Source organism: Pipra filicauda, unplaced genomic scaffold (assembly GCF_003945595.2).
Source record: "Pipra filicauda isolate LSUMZ 115617 unplaced genomic scaffold, ASM394559v2 scaffold126_size2276778_pilon, whole genome shotgun sequence".
NCBI classification, from domain to species: domain Eukaryota; kingdom Metazoa; phylum Chordata; class Aves; order Passeriformes; family Pipridae; genus Pipra; species Pipra filicauda.
In genome coordinates, this window is record NW_024103729.1 from 183747 (window position 1) to 204008 (window position 20262).

General features: G+C 38.0%; 1 long non-coding RNA gene across 1 annotated transcript in view; it reads right to left on the reverse strand.

The window, feature by feature from the left end:
* The window catches only part of LOC120324961, a 63881-nt gene that overhangs the window by 26215 nt on the left and 17404 nt on the right, over window positions 1–20262 (reverse strand). Inside the window, exon 2 of the long non-coding RNA XR_005566699.1 lies at window positions 19883–19993. This is a non-coding gene — a long non-coding RNA (uncharacterized LOC120324961). The remainder of the gene's footprint in view (window positions 1–19882; window positions 19994–20262) is intronic.

The window sequence follows — 20262 nt, forward strand, 5'->3', positions numbered from 1 at the left end:
GTGAATAAACTAAACTGAAACAATAATTTCCCATACATAAAAGTAAACACTCCATGGATATCTGACTAGAAAATGTACTATGGCATAGCAGTGTTTTGTAGGCCACTGTGACTCCCTTAATGCCCTTAACAAATCCATAAATTGGCTATTTAACAGTAACTGAGATAGATCAAAATTTTAACTTCATACTTAGAGTCCAACTTCTCTTCAAAACAGCAGATTAAGCACCATCCGCTGGTGTCCTTTCTGACGGCTCCACACTTGAGTGGATCATATTGACTAAACATCACAGGCTAGACAAATTCTTAGCTTTTGAAATAATTTCAGCTCAGTTTTTAAGCTCTCTGACATAGCAGTCAAAATGCCACTCATATGACTTATAGTTAAATTAAACATAAAAACATCATCATTAAAATAACTGTGATAAGGTTGAGACCTAACGCCTCAGATACCTTCTAAAGGCAGCCAAATATATGAACACTTTGGTCTGTGTTGCCCAGTCAGTACAGAAACATAACCACATACACTGTGCTTATGCAGCATGTAAGAATTGTAGGCTTTCAATATTTTATAAAATATTCCCTTTCCTCAGCTTGATTCCCTTTTTGTCACATTCACAATTATTCATGCACTTTATCTGTTGATGTTTTATTTTAAATGTAAAGCTCCAGTAATTTCTCTGTGTCATTTCTAGAAGTAACATTACAAGAGATCAGCATAAAGTGTTTTGATTTGGAGTACTGTATAGCCAATAAAATCAATCTATTTTAGTGAGAGCTCTAACAATACTGTTCGTAAAAAAAAATGGTTTTGTACTTTTCCAGAAGAAAAAAAACACAAGACACTTCCCTACCAAACATGTCTTCTCCCAAAGTTTTATCAAAATATGAATAGAGAACATTATATTCCTATAGACTCACACCTCACCACCTACCTGGCATAACATTTAAGCCTCCGGTAGTATGCACTTGACAACTCAGATACAGTTTTAGTAGTTTGAAATCCTTTTAAAAATACTTAGATGACTTTACATATATTTTAGTCTCCTCTCAGGGAGGAAGAAAAACCTCAAACAAAAAGTAAGAGCCTTAAATATGCACTTAGTGTCCCAAATTATCTTTTCACAAGTATCTCGACAGTACCTTGGTTTATGTTCTATGCATCTGGTGAAAACATGTCTTTTCTCCAGTTATACTCTGTCAAAATGTCCAGCCCTTTGTACATCATTATTAAGGAGGAATGACCAGACTTAGTTATAAATTGGTTCTTCCTTCCTTGTACACCAGATCTCTGCCCAATTTCAATAGGTGAAGTGGAATATACTGGAATGCTCACGGATATTATCAGCTGGAAAAAGTTGTCATAATAATAAAATACTCACTTCTTGCAAGCCTTTTTCATCAAAGCATTTTGCAGGTGGTTTCATCATTCCCACTTCCTCTAATAGAGGAACCAAGATGCGGATATGATAGAGATGACATGCTTACAGGTCTACATCAATGTACACTAGTTGAGACTCTCAGATACTCCTTAACTTTCTTAACTAAAAGCATAAGTAGGAATCATCAAATGAGAATGAGTGCTAAGACAATGTCCACATATACAGGATTTGAGCCAAATATCACAAAGAAAATGATTGAAGTCAGGGAAGCCTCTCCTGGGGAATGCAAAGACAGGAAGAGAGAACATCTTCCATGGGGCTCTTTTTGTGAGTGATGAAGATGAGGACTGGTTCTGATCTACCCTCAGCATGAGGAATACAGATGACAGCTTGCTACAACTCCTTCAAAAACAGTCAGATGTTTTCTGCCCCCTCCAATAGTGTCCAGCTCATTGGAAGGACATTCTACAATCTGTCTTTTCTAGTACATGACATTTTGCAGGTCTCTTCAAATTTCCACAGCTGAACCTAAGCATCAAACTTTTCAGCAGTAATATCATCACAGTAGCTCTTAAGGACCCCACAGGACGAGCACTATTTTTAGTGTGCTGCATTTTAATACTCTTGTCTGTGCTTTGGAACACTTGGAAAATACCTAAAAAATAATCCTGAATCTACTTCCTTCCTGATGAAACCAAGAGGTATGACATCATCTTTCCCCACTTCTTAGCATACAAATTCCCTTTCAAGTTCCTTCAATGGCTTCCCCTTCACCTTTTGTATCATATTCTAGTATTTCATCTTTACTTCAAGGCACCAGACTCTACCAGTCCTTCCTGTGTGTCAGTCCTCCTTTCCCCATAGTAAACCTCCCGCTGGCTGTGCTCTTCTCACACCACTCTTCCTAATGCTTCTTCATAACCTTCTCTCGTGATTTTTCTTAAATGCTGCCACTTTTACACAGAAAATCTCTTCCAGCTCTTGAGCACCAACTACTCTTTTTCACTGAATTATTTCTATAAAATATTTCTTTTCAAAGCTTATAAGAAAGGATTAAATGCATACTGCAGAAAGATGTTTGGAGGGTGTTATCTGTTTATGAAAACCGGGTTTGATGTACAGTTTAAAACAATCATGGAAACTACTGGACTTACAAGCTATGCTGAAAATGAAAGTCAAAGACTGAATGTCAAGATAATATCTCAGGAAAAAGTAACCAATAATTGAGGGTACTGTATTACTAATATGCAGACTAAGGTAAAATAGCATTTTTTGGGGAAAACAGTGCTTGCTATATGTATAAAATATCATGGGTTTTGAGCTAGTCATTATCATTCAAACATGAAGTATTGGGGTTGTGATAGTGCCATGAAAATGTCATGCAAGTTTCTATACAAGGGGTGACTCAGTCAGCTAAGGCTTCTCATCCTGGAAAAGAGATGACTTAGGGCAAAAGTGATGGAGGTCCACAAAATCACAAGCAACCATGGGATAGAGACAGATTGCTCATTGCCTCTTTCAGTAGAGGACACGGTGGCCAAAGGAAGCTAACTGATCCCAATTCAAAACAAACAAGCAGTTCTTCATTCATACGTAGCAGAATTATGTAAATCCTTACCAAATGATGTGGCAGAAACAAAACTTTACTGGGTTCAAGGGCAGGCTTAATAAGTACTTGAAAAGAGATCTGGAGAGGGTTAGTAAACAGACTAGCCACAGTCCCTGTGGTTGAACAGTCCCGGAGCCAGAACAGTCAGAAGTCAGAAAAATACTCCATGGACAGATTTTACATGTTTGCCTTGAGCATACTGTATAATCTTCCCTTGACATCCAATTTTGGCCACTACTGCAAAAAGAGTAATGCTAGACAAACCCTCACCTGAACTACTACAGTTGCTCTTATGAACTTATTTCTGAATATTATAACAAAAATACTCAGGACACACTTCATGTTTCTGAGCAATGCTATGGCTTGAAAAAGTTTTACCACAAAGTGAGAGAAGAAAGTGGGTGATGCTTCATTAGGCTGTGGTATGATCCAAGAGCGACTAAGATTTTAATAGCAGGAGGCAAACTCTGAATATAAGTCAGTTTAGAAATAATCTCACATGTACAAGACTGCTTATCTAAACCATTCCTGTATGTTAGATCCAGTCTGGGCTTTACACAGTTTAGGGCTGACTGGCGCTCTCTCAATTTTATAATGGATTGTGCCTGGGATCGTTCAGAAACACACTGAATGTAGGTGAACAATCCTTTGGCTTTGAGGGGAAGCTGAAGAGCTGTGAGGGAGGTTCTGAGTCTCTGCTTACCCTGTGTCATCAAACACTGCCAGGAGACTGCAGTGTAATAAGGTGCTGCCAGTGACCTTTAGAAAACACTGGGCCAATAAACAAACATAAGCTGCCATCAACAGCCACATCACTTCTGGATGTTCTGTTTGCCACTTAAAGTGAACAAGTACTGTCTCCTTTCTTTTTGTGTACATCAGCAGAGCACCCTGTCAGGGATTACTAAAGAATAATCCAGCAATAAATTATAGCCAGAGAATCTGGAACAGATTTCATGGGCTGATGGGACTTGGGCTAATGTACAGCACTCACAACACTTGGAACATCTCCTGTGTCAATGATTAACACTTCGCTGAGCATTCTGAATACATAGGGTATTTCATAGGCAATAGCTGACCTTAATGAGGGCAAAAGATAAGTGAGCTTTTCAAATCTTGGGGGGGAAAATGGCCTGAGAACCTTTCAACCATGACAATATCCTGAGTCAACACACTGTCTGCAGAAGCAGGAATCTACAAAAATTGCTTGTAAAAGGTCTCAAAATACAAATAGAAGCCAACTTTTATATACCAATACTTAGAAAAGTCTTAAAGTGTACGTGTTGCAGTGGGAAGATGAACACATCCAGGCCTTCACTCCACTAAATTTGGGGAGCTTGCCTGGAGCATGCTTTGGGAACATGTTAAAGGAGGTGCTAACTGGAAGCTGTTCAAGTATGACACATTGCAGCAACCTCTGAATGTCTTGCAGAACACACAGGTGAGGCTTATATCTCTTTCCTAGACCTCTGCAAAGCATCCTTTAGACCCTTATTACTCATATAAGCAGTGTATAACTGCTAGAATGAGGTGCTAGACATAAATGTGAACCATCCTTCTTCAGACACAACATGGTATTTAGAGAAACACTGCTGAATGAAGCTTATGATATTCTCTCTCTTGATTCACATTTCACCTATAGCAGAGTTACTGCCAGAGGAGGAACAACTGGATGTAAATAGTGGCTGAAATATGCAGACCATTTCTAAAATAGAGTAGAAATAGAATATGTCAAAACAAAACATACTGTAACATTCAAAACAAGGTGCTGCTTGGTGTTAATGTCTTACATTTATGGAGAACTTCTCAGCCTGAGCAAACTTTGTTTTCTCAGATAAATTGCCATGCTTAGATCTGGAAACCTTGAGGCAGATAGAACTAATCCACTACAGGTGAGGAAGGAATAAAGACATGTTGAAGATCTAATCAATGCAGTCAAAGCTTGTTCTTAAAGAAGGTGCTACAATACCACTACTGTCCCTGTAGAAAAAGTTGCAGATTTCTGACAATACTCTGATTCAAAGGTACAGAAAGAGAAAGGAAACCCACCCAGAGGGTAAGCCAGATATTGATAATCCCTGTTGTTAAAAGCACTCAAGTATCCAGGGAAAGTAAACAATCCTTCTGCCTCACTCAACTGAAAAGCAAACTGAGGTACACTGCAGATCTGAAAGCCGAGACTGCTTAAGATCTCACCTGATGTATATATAGACAAGGAGATTTCCTCTGGCATCCCACACACTGTGGGATTATTTCTCTCTCCTGCCCACACCCATTCGCTCCTCATCTGCTGCAATTGGCTGAGGCACATCTTCCATCCACTGATACCCCTTCAGTCCAATCTTTCTTGCTGCCCTGACTTTAGACCAAACAAGAGCATTGTAAAGCTCCATTAAAAGCTAGAAAAGTAAAAGATTAGAAAAATAGAAAGAGTACATTTTTTCTCACAGAAACATTAAAAAAAAAAAAAATCCACCTCCTTTTCCCCCTTGACATTCAAGAGAAAACAACATTAAGTATTTACCCATCTAGTCATTCCTGCTTAGGTCTTCTCATGGTTACAATACCCACCCCAAATTATCTCCTCCTCCACCCTGAATCACAGCAGGATTTAGAGTCACCCTGGGGTACCCCCCCCCCTTTATAGACTGGTGGGTGAATCAATTAAATCCCCACAGCTGGCTACCCTGAAAATCCCTGCACTCAGTTCAGGCAGCTGTGGACCTCCTCTAGCAAAAGGGAAATCATTAACTCCTTACCAACCACCTCCTGGACATTGGTTTTATAACTTACTTCATACACCATAATCACCAATCAAGCACTCAAAGCCCTTTAAGCTTGAATAAAATAAAAGCTGAAAAATACCCAAACTACTACATTACCTCTGTTGTGTTTTTTTTTACTGCAGAGACCTAGTCTATTAATTTCCATTAAGAAACTAAATTTGATAAATAGATAACATTATAAAAAGAAAATGTAATTAGCGTGTAGCCTTGGTAGATGTAAACTTACTGGTACCCAGGAGTAATAGCAGTTTATGTGAAAACTAGAATGTTACCATAATTATGAAAATGAATGCATAATTTATGCACAGATATGGAAAATATGCAAGGTGTGTAGAGGATATGATTATATTGCATTTTCTTGTTTCTATTGATAGATGATAAATCTTTAGAATATGTTGAAACCGTGCATTAGTCTGCATCATTTTTGGGTGGCCATGATTTCTGATAAAGTTTTTTTTCTTTTGTTTTTAATTAAACTGCATTTTACAACAGCAGCCTTTCCCCTGCTTTATTATGCCAAAGAAGCATATGGAAATATAAACTCTGAGATGTTACTGATTTATTTTGATGTTGGAGCATTTTGCTCTTGTGTAAACATTTCTTGTGACATGAATATGGATAGTTTCAAATCTTAGAAGAGTTCATTACTAAAGGTAGCATATGTTTTTGACTCCTGAACCATGAGGGAAATGAGAACACCCAGCTTGCCAAACAGTAAATTGTAAACAGTTGGTACACCCCTAAGCAAAAGACTGAAATAATTACTGTATCTGTGTTTTAGAGTAGCCAGCTCATTTTTATGTCTCATTTTTGTTTGGGTTTTTTTTTTTCATTTTGCTGATTTAATGTTTTTCTGCAAGGTTTGTAGATGCAGTCTAAATATATACTTAGGGCCTGCAGCATCATGCTTCTAAGCGTGCAGATGTCAGTGTGGATTCATGGATTCCCAGATACCCTACGACCATGTATAAAAGCCTGGCTAAAAGAGGCAGTCAGCTGTTTCGCTTCCAGACCTACTCATAAAATATGCATTTTTTTTAACCTGGACTCCATCTTGCACAGTACCAGGCTTCTCCAGGCCATGGAGGAGTTCTGAATACTTTCACCACTTCGAACATTATGGGAAACAGAGGTCCCTACCTGTTCTGACATACTCACACAGAATGCGGCCGGAGCTGAATGACACAAATGGTTATATTGTACATCATCTATAAATTCTTACTGTGACTTTCCAAAGAGCTTGGCACCCTTGTGCCCATGCCTCTCCTGAAACTGCCCATACAAATGGTTTAGCTGATGCTGATATTCTGTCAATAAGGTCCGAGGCTGTGCTCTGCTGTTTCTGGGGTCACCTCCACACGTACAAATAAGGCCTTGGAGAGTGTCCTTGCCTTTACAAGACAACAAAAATCTGGGAGCTAGAAGGACTCTAGGCCATAAATACTCATCTGCAACTTGGTTACCAGGCTTGATTTTCCTTCTTCCCTACAATTCCCCAAAAAATAAAAAGGCATTTCAGAGAGCATCTAGTAGCTTACTGGTTTGGACATATGGTATTTGTGACCAAATCATTCCTAGCATACCTGGTTTGGATTAGGGACTTGAACTTGCATTTTCACCACCCCAGGCTGGTTCTCTAACCACCAAATGACCCAGGTAACCCTCACTTCTGTACCTCCATGTTCCCTAAATCTATGTCTTACACATACTCTGAATACAGCCACGTCCTCAGCCCCAGGTTCTCACGGCAGTGGGGCACCTGATTTAAAACTCCCCCTTTAGGGCTTCCAGGCCACCAACCACAGATGATTTTTTCCATGTTTTTCCATAGGCACAGTGCAAAGGTTGGTGCCCTTTGCAAAATGTATTATCTCAGCATTTGGATGGAGCTGAAATAGTGAATATAGGTGAAGAACAGATACAGCTTTAAAAGTAGGAGAGAAAGCTATCCAGTCACCCAACTGCAACCCTATCACAGGACTGCTTATAAGTTGCATTCAGCACTCCAAATAAATCTGTCCTGGACGTCACTATTTAAAGATCTTAGGTGCTTATCTGTCTTTGGGAATCTGGGTCAAGTGATTTGCCTAGGTCCATGCAGCAGGTTGGCAGCACAGCCAGGATTAGGAATCCTGGGTCCTGAATCATAGGTTATTGCTCTCTCCAGGGCATGACATTACCTTCTCAGCACACAAAACAAACATATCACATTCACAACAAAGGTTGGTTACGGACAGGACATGAATTTAGGGAGACACTACATTGTACATATTATCATAGGTGTGTGTGGGTGCACACAGTTAAAAAGAACAAAAAGCTGTCCAAAAGTAAGACATTTCTGTATGTGTGCTTCACTCCTGGGGAAGAGGAGAGAAAGAATGGCATGCTACAGATGTGATTGACGTTGTTTCACATATTAAGGGATTGTCTTGCCAGACACAATACCAGAACAGGTATAGAGGCCAGACAGCCTTGATATCCACCTGCCCATCAGTACCACCACTTTACCAGCCCATGAGAACTCTTGGAGATAGACAGCTTCACATGACTACTCCTCTTGGATTTACCCAACTCTGTGTTACATTGAAAATATTGAAAGAAGTACTTGCCAGGAGCAAGAAAGCTGTATACTACCTCAGCACAAGCATAATCAAAAGACTTTTTCTTAAAATTAGGCTTGATGGTTCAACACTTGGGCCTGGTTACACATTAAATACTTTTGAAGAAAGGCAAATAGGCTCTAACATTCAGATTTGCAGCAATATACTAAATCAGGCAAGTATCATAAACCTTTCTCACAGCTCTAGAAAGAATTCCTTTTGTCCCTACAAGAGTTATATATTTGTCAAATTCATCTCTTGTGTAACCTTATTGTCTTCCAGTGTAGTTACATGAAGGATGAATTAATCCTGTTACCAAATGATTTTTTACAAATGAATAATTGAGGCTTGCTGAATGAGGAATAAATAGGCTCTGCTATTTAAAAGCCAAAGCAAGACAAAAACTGCTTCCCATATTAACTCCTTTAAATCTCTGGGAAAAAAAAGTGACAAAGGTCAGGAAATATAACACAACCCTGCACTGCAATGTTGCATGCTCTCTCAGCAAAGAGAGGAACTCAAGGACTAGTGAAGGACAAGGAACTGATCAAGCAGCAACAAGTCCATTCTTCCAACATATAAAGAGTAGAACATAGCTTCTTTGTTCCACATTTGTTCCATGCAGTTATCAACTAGAATTTACTCAGGCTTTCATTCAAGTGTCATTGTGCAGACTTATTCAAAGAGTATGGCAGAGAGGTAACTGCCCCATTTCTCGTTCTCTCATCACCAGTTTAATGGATTCCACCATTAAATGTGATCCCCTTCAAGTCTTCAGGTAAAACAAAATATAAAGTAGAAAATAAGAGGAAAGAAACATTTAAGAGAAATAAGGTGGGTGTAAAAGGTCACCAAGTACAGAGTAGAAAGTCCTCAGAGAAGATCCACCATGCTTATGAATTATGTTATGTGAGTACAGCAGATTTTATGGTACTTCATAGCATTTGGGCAACAGACTAAAATGTATTCCAAATGGGTACAGTACAAGTATAGCTTAAAGAGTGATCTGAAGTGATACTTCAGTTCCCTGAATGCTTGGTGAAATTTACTTCTTGAGTCATACAGCTTCACTCTGCTTTAGCTCTTCTGCTCTAGTTGTTCTTCTTGGAAGTTTCAATATCTTCTCAGTACATTTTAAGATCTTGCATCAGAAAGCCATTTCATTTGGTTCATCTTACTAAATATGTGGTATAGACTACATCACTGTTTATTATACCACAAAGGTAAATCACGTGTCATTATAGCCAAGGCAGCTCACAGGGTCCTGTGCAAACACTGGCAGGTGGGGCAGGACAGCCATTCTCTGAGCACTCCAGGGGGAGAGGAGGAGAAAACCTCAAGGGAGAATTGCAAAAGGGCAAATCATTGTTCCACATTTGTTCCTCATCATTCACTTCTCCTGACAGGAGGAACAAAACTTTTGCCTGTCTCAGATAGGTCCTTCCACACCTTCACCCTTGTGAGTTCATCCAAGGCTGGCCAATCTGCAGGCCACCTCTCTCTCAAAGGTTCTCCATGGGATGATTTTCCTTCTCTTCAGAATACACATTGAGGAGATAGGTATAAAAGCTGGCATAACACAAGGCTACATTTGGCTCAGTGTTTCTGGTATGCTTTTTCTCCTGGTATGCTTTTGTTACAACAAAATTATCTATCCAGCTCCCTTGAAGGAAGTTTTCATCTTCATTAAAATTCATTGTTCCCTATTCTCCCTCTAGGGCTTCTTATTGTCAATTCTATCTTTGTTATCACTCTATCTACTCTAAATATCACAGTTCTATTTGTCCTCCCCTCTGTCCTCTGTTGGCTTAGTCACAGCCCTTTCCTACTATTTATGATTTGCTACAAAATAATTTACTAGTTGACTATAAAGAACATGCACATTTGTATCTCACCAGGGAAAATCAACATATCTTACTTTTATTGACCTCTATTCAACTGTTCCATAGTCCCTTCAAGACTTCTCTCCCAGAAGCCTTTTGCATCCAGACCCTCATGCTTCATCATCTAACCTGTGTTCCATTTTACAGGTAGGAAATTCGAGAGAGACAAAAAGCATCCGGACAGCTGTACCCAAGTTTTCCAAGTCCTTGATTGGTTGACTGCAAACTAAGCCACTCTTCTTTCCTTTGTGATTTCCTACACCGTATGGATGTTCTTCCCCTTTTTTGTACTCCTGCCTTATCTCCCTCTCCCGGAAATGTCTTTGTTCTTAAATCTCATCTGAAAACTTTCCAATTTCCTTTTCTTTTTTTTATTGTTACTCAACTCATTTCCTTTCCATTCTTTTCCCTTCCCTTTTTCCTTCTTTTCTGGCTCTCAGACTCAATCTATATTTCAAAAGTAATTCTGCTGCTATTTTTCTTTATTTCCGATTTTCTTATGTACATTGTACTCTATCCTCAGAGATAGTTTTCCATTTTTGTGTCCTTGAAAGTCATTGTAGCAATCTGTGTAAAACATTCCTTCTTTTCTTTATCTCTCTCTGTAAAGCATTTTGCACTACTTTTTATGGAGGATGCTTTTATATAAATAAATTAGATTCTGATTGTATGGGATATGAAAAGACTAGTAAGCAATCTCTGAAGACACTGGAAGCATTATAAGTAACAATATTTATTCTTTAACCATCGTTATTTTAAAAAATAAATAAATTAACACAAGCATAGCACATTTGAAAATTTTGGTACACAAAATATAATTTGTGTGTCCTCTCTTAATTTACAGTTAGTATAAATTAAATTTTGTGTTAGGTAGCTCATTTTGGAAAATCATTTAAAGTCCTTAAATAAAGAAAGTCAGAGAGAGAGAGGAGAAGCTTGTCTGTAGTTAAAATCCATGTCTGCACTTTGAGAGAATGCAGTGGTTTTCCTCATACTCATTTTAACTTCCATGTCATATCTCATTCTGTCTTTAAAATATAATCTTTCAGTTATAGGTACTCTTTTGCTTCAGTGTCACCAACAGGAAAAGAAAATACTACTTAAATCTATAACAGCTGCATACACTTCCCCCTAAACTGAATGCACTGTAGATGTGTGAGCCTTCACTATTAAATATTTTCAGCTGCTTATGTGATGTACACATGTGGCAAGTTAGCAAGTGTTAGCCTGCAGTGCTTCCAGGCAGCCATATATCTTTTTTTTCCATGTGTTGTTGTCTTCTATCTTATGTACATCAATATAATCTTTACTACCTATCCCCACTTTTTGTAATGGATCTAATATAAATCTACCTGAATGTTTGCATATTAAGCAAAAAGATGTGTCTTAATATGGAGAGTTAGACTATTAAATTTAGAACTCCATTTTATGAAACTACATCAGTATCCAATATAAAAAAGTATGAGGGCTCTATTTGGTTTTGCAAGAAATGAAGGATTTATTTTCTCATTGTGGATTCAGATATTTCAAAAATAAGACAGTCCCGTCAGCTCTCTCACACAAAAAATACTCACACTAGTGCCCTCTGTACCCTAAAAGATACTCACCCTGGCTGAACCACCTCAGAGGAGGGAGGGTGATGGGTTGCTGAGAGAACAAGGCTTCGCTGGCATTTGGACAAACCCTGACTCATGCTCCTCTCTGCGATGCACAGGTCAAGTCTCCTACTCAGCAATAACACTTGGAGCCACTGTCATGACTGCTTTGCACCCTTTTAGATCCCTATGTATCCCTGTAAACCCCAGAGAAAACAGAGCTTGTTCTGGGCAAAGATTGGTATCCTTGACTCCAGAAATGCACAAATGTCCACAGAAGCCATTTGTGCCCCTCTCCTTGCCATCCACATGACAGTGACCCACCTTTCTGCTTTACAAAGCCTACAGCAGCACTGTGGGTTTGCATGATGGTGAAATGATACGGACAAGGAAGAATAGGGACAAAAATTACCTTTTTGTCATCCCAACACAGCAGTGGATTAAAGCAGACAAGTCCCAGGCACACAAGACTTCTACAGTTCCTACAGAAGAACTCTCCATGTTTTTCCTGATGTTCTTTTTCTAATAGAGTGATAATACATCTTTCTATAAACCCGATGTCAATCATTTATTTTTTCAACATATAAAAGGCTTCATTTGCCAGCATCCCCACATGCAAAGATCCCTCAGCAATGATCACAGTGGTTTGGTGACTGTGCAGGCAGTGAGTGACTGGGGACTCTCACTAGGGGCCAGCCTGCTCCCACAGAGCTGATGACATAGAGGCTTTGGCCTGCCCCATTGCTTCATGCCTATTAGCACTCACAGAACTGATAGTGTTTCCTGTCACAGCTCAGCTATTATCAAGTTCTGCTCTTCATATGTGGACCACAGTGAATTTGAATCAACTCCAGCAAAATATAAAGAGAGGTGCTTTGTATTCCCATATGTGACAAGATACAGTTTGACCTGTGTGGCCCACAGCTCCTGTGCCTTAAACATGAAAATCCCTTGTGAAGTCAATGTGTAAAGCTGTAGGAAGACTCATTAAGATTTTGTCCCTGTTATTATACCATTAAACAAATCAGATAATTTTTTTTTTGACCAATTGAAATACAGGGTATACTGTAGATCACCACTTGTGTCATATCATATAAAACTAGTCAGAAAAAAAAAAAAATACAGCTGCCTGTAGGAAGACACTGGGTTGGCCAGAGCTTTCAGATCACCTTTTCTAGACCTATTGCTTATACTGATCTCTCCAAAGACAAGTTTTTAAATGCAAAACCAATTTTATTGCAACATAAATTAGAACAATTAAAATTTCAAACAGAGAAACATGCAAATAAAACAAACACCATGATAGATGTCTACAGCATTAAGACTATTACATCCAAATTTAGATTTCTAAATAAAATTGCTTGATTATTCACAGGCAGTGCCCAACTGGAAGCTCTGACTTCAGCAGGGAATTATGAGTATGGGGTAAATAGCCATGCATTATTAGGAAACTTAATAGCAGTTTAGGACTAAATTTTAATGCTAGGTATTTGAAAATTTTGGTCAACATATGTGAATATACTAGCCATATGTGTAAGGTTTTGCTTCAGCATGTCCAGATACACACCTTCAACTATTCCACAAAAATGTAGATTCAGTTAGGTCTCCCCAGTGGCTTACCATGTTTCTCTTGCTAATAACAAACAGTTTTAAGAGTTACCCATATGTTTTTTGTCAGTCTTCAGCTTTCTCGAATTACCTGTATACCATGTCTTGAATGACACAAATCATGATCTCATAATTTTTACGTTGTTGAGTCACTATGTATTGTGCCCATGTGAATGAAGCACCTTAAAAATTGATATTTATGCATTAAGTCAAAGCAGATCTAGCTTATGCCCTTCTCCAGATGTAAGGATCTGAAGGGAGATGGCAGTATTAGTACAGTTGTGTGTCAAAACAACAAGGCTGCTGGGCAGAGAAAGTCACGATTGTACCTCCTAGACTCAGCTACTGCCAGGTTACTCTGCTTGCCTGTAAGCACATGGTGCCTTAGATGTGCTTAGAGGCACATACAGAGTGGACTTTCCATGGCCTTTTTCTTAGGTACTGCTGATTCTTGTAACAGCACTTAAACTTACAGATTCTGTAAAACCATAAAAGCAGCACGGATAGTTTTGAGATAACACTTACCTTTTTTTCCTCAATTCATTCAACATTTTCTTGTTGACTTCCAAATGAAACAGATGTAGTCATAAATGTGAAATTAATGTGCATTTCAGGACTCATATAAGCATGCTGGTCCATATTTAAAAGTCACAGGGAGGATCTCTCTTTTACCCATTATGGCTCTTAACTAAATATCTCCATTAGTTTCCCAAAAGGACCTTAACTATCCGACATACATAGATAATCTCCAGTGTTAAAGAACAATGCCATTGTCCAGGGATAAAAAGGTGCTGTCAATATCAAATATATTGCTTACACAATAAGAAAAAAATGTTTCTACAGATGTATCTAAATTCATTCAATGAGCTGCATGTATGTCACATTCTGTCAACATCTGAGGTTAGCTTAGGCCAAAGTTTTCAAAAGTGACTAATACTTATGACTGGTTTTGTACCAAGAGAGAGGGCTCAAAATATGCCTGTTCTCAAATTCTTCAGATTTATATGATCTTGGTTACCCCAGAACTTCAGGATCCTGAAACGAACCCCTCTTTGCCGTCTTGGGAAAAGGAACACAGTTGCAACCAGTTTCTGACTTTTGAAACACACTCTTTGCACCATAAGCACCAGTGATAGTAGTTTTGTGTGTAGGATGAGTGCACACGGAGGGCTTACAATGGTCATCTGCATTGCCAGCTTTCTGTAAGAAGAGATCTAATTCAAACAGCATCATCTCTACCCCATGACTGACTAAAGTCTTTTGAAGAGGAAGAGATCCGTTATCTATACTTAGTGAGTCATTATATCAAAATTTTCATATGTATTTTCAAACACCATCAATACCGTTTTCTAAACATTTGGATTTCACACAAGTGTTAACAGAAATATGCAGAAACTTTAAATATTGGAGCAGAATTATTAAAATAACCCCCAAATGATATTGGGCCAGTTCAGTGTTTTTGGCAATTGAATTCTGCTTGGCTTTGAAAATCTTTACACCCAGTATCATTAGAAATAGTTATTACTCTTCTAAATTGCAGTCAGGATCAAGGTTTCATTGTGCTAAGTGCTGAATATTCAGAAGAGACAGTCCCTGCTCCAAGGAGGCTGCTGGTTTAAGAGACAAAAAAAACAGAATCCAGATGGGGAAATGTGATATAACATACAAGCACAGTGGTTAAGGTGATGATAGCTTCACATCTTAGCCAAGAGCCTGCAAACTGCAGAGAACTGGTTGATATCCACACCCATACAGTAACCCATTGATTCCAGTGGGGCTCTGACAGGCAGCTAGAGCTTCCTTGAAAGTGCTAATGTTGAAACAGAGGTGTATTAATTCCTCCTCTAGGGCTTTTTCCCTTTCTATTTTATTAATTCTGTTTGGGTTTCTTTACCTTTTGCTGCTTTCAGTTTTACCCTCTATCTACACTTTTAAATCTGCCCAAACTGTTTCTGTTTTCATATGTAATTAAGACTGTCTAATGTAACATTTACTTTTTAATTAAAAATGTACAATAGCTGTTTTCAATTTTGATTTTCAAACCTTTCTTTTATTTTTCAACTAATTCCTTTTCAGCTAGTTATACCTCTTTCAGTCTTCTGCTTTTGCTGTTTAATTCCATCCTCCTCAAATCTCAGAGTTACTTTAAACTTCTAGTTCTTGTTCCCTCCCCCTTGTCAAATTCTCAAAGAATCAAATTACTTCTTCTACAGTCAGCACAATGTCCTGATTATCATTACATTGTCTAATTTAATCTTTACTAACCCATTCAACGATATGAATTCCAAAATAACATACTATATGAAAAATAGTGTGAAAATAAACTATGTAGTAATGATTAGAACTCCTGCTGATTGCCTGGCTTTATGTGAAATGATGGCAATCACATGTTCAAAGCATGCCAACTGAAGTGTGGCTACCATACTTAGCAGTTTAGTTTCTCGTGTGACAGTCGTACGAGATACAGCACAGAGCCTTTCTATGGCTGTACAGTCGCCTACGGTGTTTTATAGCTACTACTAGGTAATTCAGTGATAATCTGTTTGTAAAACAAGTATAAATATCGTGGTACAGACAGGAAAATAAGAGGAAAGTGGCATAAGAAACATTTGATATACACCATATTGCAAGATTATTCAAACCTCCTACAACATCTTATTGTTATAATTATACATTCTTAACCACTGTCTCTACATCATACTTTGAAATCAATTTTATACCTTCCATATTGGAGTACTACATCTTGCCTATGGGTTGGGAAATGCACAATATTTATCTAATCACCTTTAATTTACAACTTTCTGAGCCAATTCTCTCATAGCTAGAATAATTCTTGTTTCCACACAAAGATCTTCAAGAGCAGACTAGGCTTTAGCCATGCAACTCTCATTAAAAGCAGCTGGAAGAGTAAATCCTCGTGTGACGAAAATGCAGGGACAGGAGTTTGCCAGTAATATTCTCAGTCTATGTGACTAATCAGTCTCATCTATGACAGCATGATACAGGTAACTATGGGGGACACGCTTTCATTTTACTATGGTTCATTAAGCTGTAAATCAATCACCTTTTTGGAAAGTGAGACTATCCCATTGGCATATAATTGTGCTACCTCAGATGCCCCCTAGAAGCCACACTACAGCCCCATTTTGCATAGTGTGTGTGGAGGTTACTCCCTCTCCTCAAGTTTATAGATAATCTTCACCATCCCAAGGATCTTCCTACACTCAGAGAATGAACAACAGGAAAAAGAAATACAATAATTATTGGAAATTACTATTCAAGCTAGAATTTCCTTACACTTTCAAAGTTTAACAGATACATATATCTTTGGATAACTAAGTGAAGGTTTAGGCTACAAGTGCACAAGTCCTTCAGTAAATAGTGCAAACAGACAATGTTTAAAGGTATTTAGGTGGTTTGGTTTAGTAAGAGAGTTAGGAATCTAAGTACATTTGAAAATCCTCCCTGAATTCTAGTACATCGCCATGTATGAGTTCATTCATTCATTTGAAATGTGTGCCCAGCCCGCATTTCTGCCAGGGCAGGATTTGGGATTTACTGCAACATGTTTGAATGTTCTGAAAGTGGCATCCAGGTCTTCATGTCATAAGTTTTGTTGTGATTCTGGTACCATTGTATTTTCTCAAATGTAATAATCCCACCATTGGACAGTCATATCATTTTCTGCGTCCTCTGCTGGCCCTTTTTCCCAGGGTGTATATTTATAACCCAAGGCTATGAACAATTAGTACAATCTAATTTCCAATACTAAGGAGAAGGATATGCTTGATTTATCTCTAAAGTAGGTTACAATAAAATGAACATAAGCTTTGACTGAACAGAAGGTTGAGATAACCGGTGATATTTTCCGAATGTAAAAAAAATAAAAATTATTGGCTAGTTACTGTTGCATAATGTAGCTATTTATTTCAATGGGATTATGCCTCAATAAAATCTTCTCAGTAATTTTAAGTATGTTTGCAAAAAATTACTAATCAGCAGCTAAAAGAATGAATCGTACTTTTTTCCTACGAAATCTAGTCCAAAATTGATTTCTGTGCATAATTTATTGTACTTATCAAAATTCGAAATTTAAATATATACCTATAAACATTTAAACATATATTTCTATTTGTAATTTCCACTGTGTTATTATAAAATGACATAAAATCAAATATTCAAAACTATGACTGATATAATTTGGGAAGTTCCATCAAGATCAATAGTTATGATGATTAACCCCAGCTGAAGATCTGGCCCAATAAATAGCTAACTACATAATGAACAAAATAATCCACTCTGCTATTAATTAGAAAAAGAACTAACGAACACTTAATCCAAATGTTGGGGTTTGTAGAGGGCATTCCAAAGCACGTAGGCAGTTGTGGGCAATTTGGGATCAGATCAACGTGTCAAGTTGTGGAGTTCCCACATTTCTCTGTTCTCGGCTGTAAACCCTTTGCATATTTTGGGAGTAAAGGAGGAGTCTACATTTTTTTGCAGATGCTGGAAACATGCCAGATCCTCCTATTACAAATATTTCTATGTACTGCCAAATGCTCCCATTGGGAATACTCCTTGCATCCCCATAACTACTGGTTTTGCTCAGTCCATCACTCAATAAAACCAGCCACTACTCCAACTGGAATAGTCTGGTCCAAGAAAAAGGGCACCAGAAATTCAGATACCTCTAGATGAAGAAACTGGACCGTTAATAAATCCAGTATGCTGAGATTTATTACATAATTTTTGCATTACAAGGAAATATAAAGCACTGCCTCACAGGTACAAATATATTTTACTGAGGATCATGTAATGACATGACTTGAAATGATAGCAGTATTTAAAAGTACAATGTGAGAGAAATGGTCTGGTCTTTCATTTATCACTGACTTCAGCGGGCCAAGAGTGCAACTCCAATGTCCTAATGATTTGGGGAAAATTGGAAGTATCTCAGCTTTAATTTTTTTTTTTCACCTATAAGTAGTACTTAAGATCAAGCATGTTTTCCCTGGTGAATGTGGTTTAAAAAAAAAGAATTCATGTATTTGCTACTTTCTACTTTCTACATGCAATTTTTCTATTTTCTTATCATTCTGTAACAATGAAAGATGCCACATTAGTGCATAGAGCCTTAATCTTAACCTGTCAAGCACGTTCATTCCTTTCACTATAAAAAATTGCATTTCACATTTTCTCTCCTTAGACCCCAAATTTGCAAATACTTAAGCATGTGCTTAATATTAAGTCTCATTTAGCACAGAATGAGAAAGCAATGAACTGCACTTAAGAGACATCAGTGCTCTACAAAAATATTTTATAGCTGTTTTTCTGGACTACATTTAATTATTTTAATACCAAATTGAACTGTTTCATCTCATCTCCAATATACCAGAGAAATCTTGAAGCTGCTCTTTAGGCTCCTTTTGATCTGATGAATATTTTCTGGTTTTGAGAATTTCTTCGAACGGCCCAATGATTTAATTGCAGCTCTTTTTCCCCTAGCCTATCGACTAAGCCACTGCCATCCCACATTAAAGGCAATGAAAATAGACTAGACTGATTTACAGGAAAAATATTTATGTTTAATATTAGTGTTTCTATAGTAGGTCACTAAAGGAATAATAAAAATGGTAGGCTGTTGTTACTGCCTTTAAAAACGGGATTTTTATTTAAGCAAATCATGTCAGTGTCTGAAGCCTACTGGATTATCTTCTAACATATGGTAAGTATTGGTTATGTGGTGTGCTGGCTTGCATTTCATTGTTGGAAAAGCATAGAAAACTGATTTTAGTATGCCTTTGCTCTTAGCAGCAGGGTATAATCATTTTTAAAAGAAATTATGGAATCAAGCATTAGCATACTGTGTAAATTTAGGATTTATGGAAGGATGTCATATATCACACACATATATTGCTTTGGGATGCTTAGAAAATCTTCAGTACCACATGTCACTGTTTTGTAGTTGTTTAAAATCGTAACTAAGCACATGCAAAAAGATAGCAATGCTAGAATAGTCTAAAAAATTACATTGTTAAGTATTTAATAAACATACTGAAACATTAATATATTATCCATTTTACAGCCACTGAACTTTAAAGAATTCCTTTCTGTGAATACGTCAGTTATCATTATCCCCAAGAGTATTAGCTAAGCCCCAGGTATTTAGCACCTTGCAACCTTGCCCTTTTTACAGGATTTGGTTCAGGTGCCTGGAGGTGGGGGGATGTGCAAGGATGGAAGTGAGTACTTCTCAAACCCACAGAAGAGAAAATCAGCACCTCAAGCCCCCTTATGTCCCTTCACAATGGGGAACTCTTTTCTCCCTATGAGGGGAAGGAGAGCTGTATCAGCAGGTGATGCTGGTTGGCCACCCCAACACACCTCTGGTGGTGCAGGTTGAACACATGGGGCTTTTACCTGGCAAAGCACTAGGAGATGTGTCCTGCTCTGGCACTGGCACATGGCTGCTGGATCTTCTGAAACAACAGCCTGGACATCATCACTCTAAACAGGAAGCCAAAATTGTAACTGAAAGGTGAGAGAAAAGTACACATTATATACTTGCCAGCTCATGCTTACTCCTGATGGTAGGCTTGACTTTACCCTTCACTTTGGATTTCAGTGGCTTAATTAATCTACTAACATCAAAAGGAAAATAATCTGTTCCAAGCATTCCTTCTAAAGACTTGGTGCTTTGAAACTTCATTTCAAAATCTATCTTGCCTCTATCAAAATGAATGTAAAACTGAGAGACAAGAAGAATCCTTTCCTGTGACCCTCCACCGCTGTCACTTTTG